This window comes from Oncorhynchus kisutch, linkage group LG2, assembly GCF_002021735.2.
Source record: "Oncorhynchus kisutch isolate 150728-3 linkage group LG2, Okis_V2, whole genome shotgun sequence".
Taxonomy (NCBI): Eukaryota; Metazoa; Chordata; class Actinopteri; order Salmoniformes; family Salmonidae; genus Oncorhynchus; species Oncorhynchus kisutch.
Window position 1 is genome coordinate 76,555,469 of NC_034175.2, and position 12,636 is coordinate 76,568,104.

The following is a 12,636-nucleotide window of genomic DNA, read 5'->3' on the forward strand; positions in this document are numbered from 1 at the left end:
TCTGTACCAGTACCCCCTGTATATAGCCTCCACATTGACTCTGTACCGGTACCCCCTGTATATAGCCTCCACATTGACTCTGTACCGTAATAAATAAAATAAATCAAATCAAATTTATTTGTCACATACACATGGTTAGCAGATGTTAATGCGAGTGTAGCGAAATGCTTGTGCTTCTAGTTCCGACAATGCAGTAATAACGAACAAGTAATCTAACTAACAATTCAAAAAAAAACTACTGTCTTATACACAGTGTAAGGGGATAAAGAATATGTACATAAGGATATATGAATGAGTGATGGTACAGAGCAGCATAGGCAAGATACAGTAGATGATATCGAGTACAGTATATACATATGAGATGAGTATGTAAACCAAGTGGCATAGTTAAAGTGGCTAGTGATACATGTATTACATAAGGATGCAGTCGATGATATAGAGTACAGTATCTACGTATGCATATGAGATGAATAATGTAGGGTAAGTAACATTATATAAGGTAGCATTGTTTAAAGTGGCTAGTGATATATTTACATCATTTCCCATCAATTCCCATGATTAAAGTGGCTGGAGTAGAGTCAGTGGCATTGACAGTGTGTTGGCAGTAGCCACTCAATGTTAGTGGTGGCTGTTTAACAGTCTGATGGCCTTGAGATAGAAGCTGTTTTTCAGTCTCTCGGTCCCAGCTTTGATGCACCTGTACTGACCTCGCCTTCTGGATGACAGCGGGGTGAACAGGCAGTGGCTCGGGTGGTTGATGTCCTTGATGATCTTTATGGCCTTCCTGTAGCATCGGGTGGTGTAGGTGTCCTGGAGGGCAGGTAGTTTGCCCCCGGTGATGCGTTGTGCAGACCTCACTACCCTCTGGAGAGCCTTACGGTTGAGGGCGGTGCAGTTGCCATACCAGGCGGTGATACAGCCCGCCAGGATGCTCTCGATTGTGCATCTGTAGAAGTTTGTGAGTGCTTTTGGTGACAAGCCGAATTTCTTCAGCCTCCTGAGGCTGAAGAGGCGCTGCTGCGCCTTCCTCACGATGCTGTCTGTGTGAGTGGACCAATTCAGTTTGTCTGTGATGTGTATGCCGAGGAACTTAAAACTTGCTACCCTCTCCACTACTGTTCCATCGATGTGGATGGGGGGGTGTTCCCTCTGCTGTTTCCTGAAGTCCACAATCATCTCCTTAGTTTTGTTGACGTTGAGTGTGAGGTTATTTTCCTGACACCACACTCCGAGGGCCCTCACCTCCTCCCTGTAGGCCGTCTCGTCGTTGTTGGTAATCAAGCCTACCACTGTTGTGTCGTCCGCAAACTTGATGATTGAGTTGGAGGCGTGCGTGGCCACGCAGTCGTGGGTGAACAGGGAGTACAGGAGAGGGCTCAGAACGCACCCTTGTGGGGCCCCAGTGTTGAGGATCAGCGGGGAGGAGATGTTGTTGCCTACCCTCACCACCTGGGGGCGGCCCGTCAGGAAGCCTCCACATTGACTCTGTACCGGTACCCCCTGTATATAGCCTCCACATTGACTCTGTACCGGTACCCCCTGTATATAGCCTCCACATTGACTCTGTACCGTAACACCCTGTATATAGCCTCCACATTGACTCTGTACTGGTACCCCCTGTATATAGCCTCCACATTGACTCTGTACCGTAATACCCTGTATATAGCCTCCACATTGACTCTGTACCGGTACCCCCTGTATATAGCCTCCACATTGACTCTGTACCGGTACCCCCTGTATATAGCCTCCACATTGACTCTGTACCGGTACCCCCTGTATATAGCCTCCACATTGACTCTGTACTGGTACCCCCTGTATATAGCCTCCACATTGACTCTGTACTGGTACCCCCTGTATATAGCCTCCACATTGACTCTGTACCGGTACCCCCTGTATATAGCCTCCACATTGACTCTGTACCAGTACCCCCTGTATATAGCCTCCACATTGACTCTGTAGCAGTACCCCCCTGTATATAGCCTCCACATTGACTCTGTACTGGTACCCCCTGTATATAGCCTCCACATTGACTCTGTACTGGTAACCCCAGAATATAGCCTCCACATTGACTCTGTACCATAATACCCTGTATATAGCCTCCACATTGACTCTGTACCGTAACACCCTGTATATAGCCTCCACATTGACTCTGTACCAGTACCCCCTGTATATATCCTCCACATTGACTCTGTACCGGTACACCCTGTATATAGCCTCCACATTGACTCTGTACCGGTACCCCCTGTATATAGCCTCCATATTGACTCTGTACCGGTACCCCCTGTACATAGCCTCCACATTGACTCTGTACCATAATACCCTGTATATAGCCTCCACATTGACTCTGTACCGGTACCCCCTGTATATAGCCTCCACATTGACTCTGTACCAGTACCCCCCCTGTATATAGCCTCCACATTGACTCTGTACCGGTACCCCCTGTATATAGCCTCCACATTGACTCTGTACCGGTACCCCCTGTATATAGCCTCCACATTGACTCTGTACTTGTACCCCCTGTATATAGCCTCCACATTGACTCTGTACCGGTACCCCCTGTATATAGCCTCCACATTGACTCTGTACCAGTACCCCCTGTATATAGCCTCCACATTGACTCTGTACAAGGCCCTTGGTATATAGCCTCCACATTGACTCTGTACCGGTACCCCCTGTATATAGCCTCCACATTGACTCTGTACGGTACCCCCTGTATATAGCCTCCACATTGACTCTGTACCGGTACCCCCTGTATATAGCCTCCACATTGACTCTGTACTTGTACCCCCTGTATATAGCCTCCACATTGACTCTGTACCGGTACCCCCTGTATATAGCCTCCACATTGACTCTGTACCAGTACCCCCTGTATATAGCCTCCACATTGACTCTGTAGCAGTACCCCCTGTATATAGCCTCCACATTGACTCTGTACCGTAACACCCTGTATATAGCCTCCACATTGACTCTGTACAAGGCCCCTGGTATATAGCCTCCACATTGACTCTGTACCAGTACCCCCTGTATATAGCCTCCACATTGACTCTGTAGCGGTACCCCCTGTATATAGCCTCCACATTGACTCTGTACCGTAACACCCTGTATATAGCCTCCACATTGACTCTGTACAAGGCCCCTGGTATATAGCCTCCACATTGACTCTGTACCGTAACACCCTGTATATAGCCTCCACATTGACTCTGTACCGGTACCCCCTGTATATAGCCTCCACATTATGGCTTGGGGGGTAGAAGCTGTTAAGAAGCCTTTTAGACCTAAACTTGGTGCTCCGGTACCGCATGCCGTGCGGTAGCAGAGATAACAGGCTGTGACTTGGGTGGCTGGAGTCTTTGTCCATTTTTCTGACACCGCCCGATATAGAGGTCTTGGATGACAGAAAGCTTGGCCCCAGTGATGTATCTGTGCCTGTATCTGGGCTGTACGCACTACCCAGTCAGGATGCTCTCGATGGTGCAGCTGTAGAACATTTAGAGGATTTGAGGATCCATGCCAAATTTTTTCAGCGTCCTGAAGGGGGATTGGCTTTGTCGTTCCCTCTTCACAACTGTCTTGGTGTGCTTGGACCATGTTAGTTTGTTGGTGATGTGGACACCAAGGAACTTGAATCTCTCAACCTGCTCCACTACAGCCCCATCGATGAGAATGGGGTCGTGCTCGGTGCTCCTTTTCCTGTAGTCCACAATCCTTTGTCTTGAGCACGTTGAGGGAGAGGTTGTTGTCCTGGCACCACACGACCAGGTCCCTATAGGCTGTCTCATTGTTGTCGGTGGTCAGGTAGCCTAGTGGTTAGCACGTTGGGACAATAACCGAAAGGTTGCTAGATTGAATCCCCGAGCTGACAAGGTAAAAATCTGTGGTTCTGCCCCTGAACAAGGCAGTTAAACCCAATGTTCCTAGGCCATTATTGTAAATAAGAATTCACATATCAGATACACGTTTAAAATCATATACTATGGACAGAAGGGGAGAGATTACTTTTTATTTTTCAAACGGTTGCAAAGCATCAATTATCATATTTATTGTAAAGGAGCATCAAGCTCATCACCGGGCTCTTTCAACACCCTGTGAAGTTCATCATAACGGATTTCATCTGTAGCCTGATAAACGGCATGGTTTCCCCAGACATAGTGGGAGGACCACACAACATGTCATCTCATGACTCTAAGTATACTTCAGTATGGTGGTTATATGGGAAATGATGTAAATATATCACTAGCCACTTTAAACAATGCTACCTTATATAATGTTACTTACCCTACATTATTCATCTCATGTGCATACGTATATACTGTACTCTATATCATCGACTGCATCCTTATGTAATACATGTATCACTAGCCACTTTAACTATGCCACTTTGTTAACATACTCATCTCATATCCAAGGTGGCATAGCAGTTCAGACGTCTTTGTCCTCGTCTTGTCGTGTCCTGTATATATATATATTTACAACTTTTTCACATACATTTTATTTTTATTTTCCATCAACTCATCTTCAAAACACTCTCCTGCAACCCGCCTCACCAATGTATATTTATAAAAAAGTATTATTTACCTCAGATCTGTAATCCTCCAAGAAGCTAGCCAGAAACTCCAGGAGGCTGGCCTGAAACTAGCCAGAAGCTAATCCAGAAGCTAGTTCAGAAGCTAGTTGGCTCCTTTACTGGCAAGTTGTTGGTGTTCAGCTAACCACGGTTTGTGGTCATCGGCTATCCTTTGGCTCGAAAGTCTATCGCCAGTTCTGTACGGCGCAGCGCGGCTCGGAGCGGAGCATACCGGACCAATTTTTCTCTCCATGTCCCTGGATTTCGACTGCTCTCTGGACATTCATGCCCGGATCTCACAGCTAGCTAGCTGCTATCCGTGTGACTATCGGCCTTCGTCGATTCCGGAGCAAACATCAATTGTTCCGGAGCTAGCAAGCTCCGTCAATCACTCCTGAGTTCCATCAATCGCACCTGGGCTGCAGTCGCCTATCCGGACCCGTTTTGCTGCCTTCGCGGAGCCCCACCGGGCCTTCACAACTGGACTGCCGACGTTATCTACCCGAAGGAGTTATTCGGCTGGCTCCTCCGTCGCGACGTTACCTGAACGCCCATCTGCGGCCTGCTAACCGTTAGCTGTCTTACCGGCTGCTATCTGAATAGACAATCGGACAATTTTTTAATTTTTTTTATTATTATTATTATGTTTTCTTCTTGGGCCTCTATAACTATATCTATTGTTTTTATTTTTGTTGTTGTGTGATTTGGATTGATCCCCTCTACCACACGGAACCCCACTAATCTACTGACGGAGCGCAGGAGGTGGCTAACAACAGACCTCCATCCTATGCTAGCTTGCTACCGATGCCCTGGCTAGCTGTCTAAATCACCAACCAACCTCTCCACTCACCGGACCCTTTTGATCACTCGACTAAGCATGCCTCTCCTTAATGTCAATATGTCTTGTCCATTTCTGTTCTGGTTAGTGTTTATTGGCTTATTTCACTGTAGAGCCTCGAGTCCTGCTCACTATACCTTATCCAACCTATTAGTTCCACCACCCACACATGCAATGACATCTCCTGGTTTCAACAAGGTTTCTAGAGACAATATCTCTCTCTTCATCACTCAATACCTAGGTTTACCTCCACTGTATTCACATCCTACCATACATTTGTCTGTACATTATACCTTGATGCTATTTTATCGCCCCCAGAAACCTCCTTTTACTCTATGTTCCAGACGTTCTAGACGACCAATTCTCATAGCTTTTAGCCGTACCCTTATTCTACTCCTCCTATGTTCCTCTGGCGATGTAGAGGTGAATCCAGGCCCTGCAGTGCCTAGCTCCACTCCTATTCCCCAGGCGCTCTCTTTTGACGACTTCTGTAACCGTAATAGCCTTGGTTTCATGCATGTTAACATTAGAAGCCTCCTCCCTAAGTTTGTTCTATTCATTGCTTTAGCACACTCTGCCAACCCGGATGTTCTAGCTGTGTCTGAATCCTGGCTTAGGAAGACCACCAAAAACTCAGACATTTTAATTCCAAACTACAACATTTTCAGACAAGATAGAACTGCCAAAGGGGGCGGTGTTGCAATCTACTGCAAAGATAGCCTGCAGAGTTCTGACCTACTATCCAGGTCTGTACCCAAACAATTTGAACTTCTACTTTTAAAAATCCACCTCTCTAAAAACAAGTCTCTCACCGTTGCCGCCTGCTATAGACCACCCTCTGCCCCCAGCTGTGCTCTGGACACCATATGTGAACTGATTGCCCCCCATCTATCTTCAGAGTTCGTGCTGCTAGGCGACCTAAACTGGAACATGCTTAACACCCCAGCCATCCTACAATCTAAACTTGATGCCCTCAATCTCACACAAATAATCAATGAACCTACCAGGTACCTCCCCAAAACCTTAAACACGGGCACCCTCATAGATATCATCCTAACCAACTTCCCCTCTAAATACACCTCTGCTGTCTTCAACCAAGATCTCAGCGATCACTGCCTCATTGCCTGCATCCGTAATGGGTCAGTGGTCAAACGACCTCCACTCATCACTGTAAAACGCTCCCTGAAACACTTCTGCGAGCAGGCCTTTCTAATCGACCTGGCCGGGGTATCCTGGAAGGATATTGATCTCATCCCGTCAGTAGAGGATGCCTGGATATTTTTTAAAAATGCCTTCCTAACCATCTTAAATAAACATGCCCCATTTAAGAAATTTAGAACCAGGAACAGATATAGCCCTTGGTTCTCCCCAGACCTGACTGCCCTTAACCAACACAAAAACATCCTATGGCGTTCTGCATTAGCATCGAACAGCCCCCGTGATATGCAGCTGTTCAGGGAAGCTAGAAATCATTATACACAGGCAGTTAGAAAAGCCAAGGCTAGCTTTTTCAAGCAGAAATTTGCTTCCTGCAACACTAACTCAAAAAAGTTCTGGGACACTGTAAAGTCCAAGGAGAATAAGAACACCTCCTCCCAGCTGCCCACTGCACTGAAGATAGGAAACACTGTCACCACTGATAAATCCACCATAATTGAGAATTTCAATAAGCATTTTTCTACGGCTGGCCATGCTTTCCACCTGGCTACTCCTACCCCGGACAACAGCACTGCACCCCCAACAGCAACTCGCCCAAGCCTTCCCCATTTCTCCTTCTCCCAAATCCATTCAGCTGATGTTCTGAAAGAGCTGCAAAATCTGGACCCCTACAAATCAGCCGGGCTAGACAATCTGGACCCTTTCTTTCTAAAATTATCTGCCGAAATTGTTGCCACCCCTATTACTAGCCTGTTCAACCTCTCTTTCGTGTCGTCTGAGATTCCCAAAGATTGGAAAGCAGCTGCGGTCATCCCCCTCTTCAAAGGGGGGGACACTCTTGACCCAAACTGCTACAGACCTATATCTATCCTACCGTGCCTTTCTAAGGTCTTCGAAAGCCAAGTCAACAAACAGATTACCGACCATTTCGAATCTCACCATACCTTCTCTGCTATGCAATCCGGTTTCAGAGCTGGTCATGGGTGCACCTCAGCCACGCTCAAGGTCCTAAACGATATCTTAACCGCCATCGATAAGAAACATTACTGTGCAGCCGTATTCATTGATCTGGCCAAGGCTTTCGACTCTGTCAATCACCATATCCTCATCGGCAGACTCGACAGCCTTGGTTTCTCAAATGATTGCCTCGCCTGGTTCACCAACTACTTCTCTGATAGAGTTCAGTGTGTCAAATTGGAGGGTCTGCTGTCCGGACCTCTGGCAGTCTCTATGGGGGTGCCACAGGGTTCAATTCTTGGACCGACTCTCTTCTCTGTATACATCAATGAGGTCGCTCTTGCTGCTGGTGAGTCCCTGATCCACCTCTACGCAGACGACACCATTCTGTATACTTCCGGCCCTTCTTTGGACACTGTGTTAACAACCCTCCAGGCAAGCTTCAATGCCATACAACTCTCCTTCCGTGGCCTCCAATTGCTCTTAAATACAAGTAAAACTAAATGCATGCTCTTCAACCGATCGCTACCTGCACCTACCCGCCTGTCCAACATCACTACTCTGGACGGCTCTGACTTAGAATACGTGGACAACTACAAATACTTAGGTGTCTGGTTAGACTGTAAACTCTCCTTCCAGACCCATATCAAACATCTCCAATCCAAAGTTAAATCTAGAATTGGCTTCCTATTTCGCAACAAAGCATCCTTCACTCATGCTGCCAAACATACCCTTGTAAAACTGACCATCCTACCAATCCTCGACTTTGGCGATGTCATTTACAAAATAGCCTCCAATACCCTACTCAACAAATTGGATGCAGTCTATCACAGTGCAATCCGTTTTATCACCAAAGCCCCATATACTACCCACCATTGCGACCTGTACGCTCTCGTTGGCTGGCCCTCGCTTCATACTCGTCGCCAAACCCACTGGCTCCATGTCATCTACAAGACCCTGCTAGGTAAAGTCCCCCCTTATCTCAGCTCGCTGGTCACCATAGCATCTCCCACCTGTAGCACACGCTCCAGCAGGTATATCTCTCTAGTCACCCCCAAAACCAATTCTTTCTTTGGCCGCCTCTCCTTCCAGTTCTCTGCTGCCAATGACTGGAACGAACTACAAAAATCTCTGAAACTGGAAACACTTATCTCCCTCACTATCTTTAAGCACCAACTGTCAGAGCAGCTCACAGATTACTGCACCTGTACATAGCCCACCTATAATTTAGCCCAAACAACTACCTCTTTCCCAACTGTATTTAATTTTAATTTATTAATTTATTTTGCTCCTTTGCACCCCATTATTTTTATTTCTACTTTGCACATTCTTCCATTGCAAAACTACCATTCCAGTATTTTACTTGCTATATTGTATTTACTTTGCCATCATGGCCTTTTTTGCCTTTACCTCCCTTCTCACCTCATTTGCTCACATTGTATATAGACTTGTTTATACTGCATTATTGACTGTATGTTTGTTTTTACTTCATGTGTAACTCTGTGTCGTTTTATCTGTCGAACTGCTTTGCTTTATCTTGGCCAGGTCGCAATTGTAAATGAGAACTTGTTCTCAACTTGCCTACCTGGTTAAATAAAGGTAAATAAATAAATAAATAAATAAATATGTATATACTGTACTCGATACCATCTACTGTATCTTGCCTATGCTGCTCTGTACCATCACTCATTCATATATCCTTATGTACATATTCTTTATCCCCTTACACTGTGTATAAGACAGTAGTTTTGGAATTGTTAGTTAGATTACTTGTTGGTTATTACTGCATTGTCGGAACTAGAAGCACAAGCATTTCGCTACACTCGCATTAACATCTGCTAACCATGTGTATGTGACAAATAAAATTTGATTTGATTTGATTTGAAATCAGTATGGTGGTTATATCAGTATGGTGGTTATATCAGCATGGTGGTTATATCAGCATGGTGGTTATATCAGTATGGTGGTTATATCAGTATATGCTCATAAAAAGCGATTCCACTGACATCTCGTAATGAATTTTAACGAAACAAAAAGATCCCACCCTGTCTAGCTTATTTTGTTTTGTCAAAATGTGTAAAGATTTCCCCAAGGCCATTGCACGTTTTATCTGCAGTGTACTTTACTTGCATAAAATGGTTGGATGGAAACCAGGTTATTGAAAATCTTTACAGACAGCTAACTTCCGTGTAAACGGAGCCATGACAAAGCTACAATGATGTAAACTCACTGCTCTGGCTGAGATCAGATAGGGCCTTTTTATTTGTATGGAGAGACCTCTGTCTCCTTCTCTATTTACTATAGGTCTACTGTGCTTGAATGCAGCTGTTGTAGCAGTAGGCAAAGTACATCTTCATCTGAGATCATTCTAGAAGATTTAAATGGCCAGACCTTTATTTTTTGTTTGTTTACAGTACTGCTATCTTCAGCCTCAAACAAAGACAGCAATATGGAGGAAACCATGGGGCCGATAAGAGGGTTTATATTTGAAGCTATGCTTTGCTAGGTAGCTGAAGAAGGCTGATGTTTCCTGAAACACAGACCGCAGTGCCTTCAGAAAGTATTCATACACCTTGACTTAACACATTTTGTTGTGTTACAGCCCAGAATTCAAAATGGATTACATAGATTTTCTTCTCACACATCTACACACAATAACCCTTAATGACATCACAATAACCCTTAATGACATCACAATAACCCTTAATGACATCACAATAACCCTTAATGACATCACAATAGCCCATAACGACATCACAATAACCCATAATGGCATCACAATAACCCATAATGGCATCACAATAACCCACAATGACATCACAATAACCCACAATGACATCACAATAACCCATAATGACATCACAATAACCCACAATGACAAAGTGAAAATATGTTTATTTATATTGCAAATGAAATACAGAAATAGTACACCCCTTAGAATCACCTTCGGTATTTTTGGGTAAAATCTTTGTCTCTAAGCGGTTTGTGCGCCTGCATTGTATGTATTGTATGAAGAATTTAGTTCTTATGTGTTCATTAACCAATTCAATTAAAACACTCTGTCCATTTCTAAGAATTGGTAAGGTTCTTATTTGCATAAAATGGACAGAGACCAGCCACCAAAATGAGCCACTAGCGTTTATTCTCGAGAGCTCTGCTCATAATACCATGTACATTGGTTTATATACCTTACATTTCATCATAAATGTCCCTCCTCCTCTCAGATACAATGGCAATATAGTTCACAAGCCTTCTCACATTGTCTGCCACCTGTTAAACAATCTACTACAAGCCAAGGTCTCTACCCTCCCTGGGTGGGGACAGAATGTCCTGTAAGGAACACAGTATTCCAGCCAGTCTGACGTTAGCTCCATTCGTTTCTAACAAGGAACAGAAAGTGCTTGTTCTAATTCTTGACTAAAACTACACACATAATATTCAGTATTATGATTATAATAAGATTCATACAGTAACAGAGTAGTATTCTGTTTAGTTATAGTTCTAAGTTAAATGTATACATCATTTAGTCATTATTCATAAAAATCCCATAACAATAATATTCGCACATTATTATTTCAAACATTCTTCAAGCTCTTGTCCTAGATGTAGCTAGGCCCCTCAGGAACGTTCAATGTTGTTCAATGGGGATGCCAAGTGGTCTAAGGCATCTCAGTGCTAGAGGCGTCATTAGAGACCCTTGTTCGATTCCAGGCTGTATCACAACCGGCCGTGATTGGAAGCCCCACAGGGCAGCGCACAATTGGCCCAGCGTCGTGCGGGTTAGGGTTTGGCCGGGTTAGGCCGTCATTGTAAATAATAACTTGTTCTTAACTGAACTAGTTACATAAAGGTTAAATAAATAAATAAAGTCTTGGTAAGCAACTCCAGTGTATATTTGGCTTTGTGTTTTAGGCTATTGTCTGAAAGGGGAATTCATCTCCAAGTGTCTGGTGGAAAGCAGACTGAACCAGGTTTTCCTGTAGAATTTTGCCTTATTTTTTATCCTGAAAAATGCCTTAGTCCTTAACGATGACAAGCATACCCCATAACATGATGCAGCCACCACTATGCTTGAAAATATAGAGTGGTACTCAGTAATGTGTTCTATTAGATTTGCCCCAAACAGCACGTTGTCTGCTTGGATGAAAGGTGCCCAGTGGTGCCCAGAGTAAACTGCTTGCTCCTCAGTCCCAGTTGCTAATATATGCATATTATTATTAGTATAGAAAACACATAGAAAAACTCTGAAGTTTCTAAAACTGTTTGAATGATGTCTGTAAGTATAACAGAACTCATATGGCAGGCAAAAACCTGAGAAGAAATCCAAACAGGAAGTGAGAAATCTGAGGTTGGTCGATTTTCAACCCAGGCCCTATTGAATTCACATGTGGGATATGGATGAAGTTGCACTTCCTAGGGCTTCCACTAGATGTCAACCGTCTTTAGAAACTTGAATGAGGCTTCTACTGTGTTATTGGCCTGAATAAGAGCTGAATGAGTCAGGTTACTGTCAGAGAGCCATTTCCTGGTCACGTGCATTTCACATGATATCGACCTGCGTTCCATGGCTCCTCTACATACAAAGGAATTCTCCGATTGGAACGTTATTGAAGATTTATGATAAAAAAACATCCTAAGGATGGATTCTATACTTAGTTTGAAATGTTTCTTCGACCTGTAATATAACCTTTTGAAGTTTTTGTCCGCAGTAATGCGAGACCTGCACGAGCGTTTGGATATGTGTACCTAACGCGCTAACAAAAGTAGCTACTTGGACATAAATAACGGGCATTATCGAACAAATCAAGCTTTTACTGTGGAACTGGGATTCCTGGGAGTGCATTCTGATGAAGGTCATCAAAGGTAAGGGAATATTTATAATGTGATTTCTGGTTTCTGTTGACTCCAACATGGCGGATAATTTTATTATTTTTCTGAGCGTCATCTCAGATTATTGCATGGTTTGCTTTTTCCGTAAAGTTTAAAAAACAATCTGACACAGCGGTTGCATTAAGGAGAGGTATATATTTATTTCCATGTCTAAGAATTGTATTTTCATTGACATTTATAATGAGTATTTCTGTTGAATCGATGTGGCTATGCAAAATCACTGGATGTT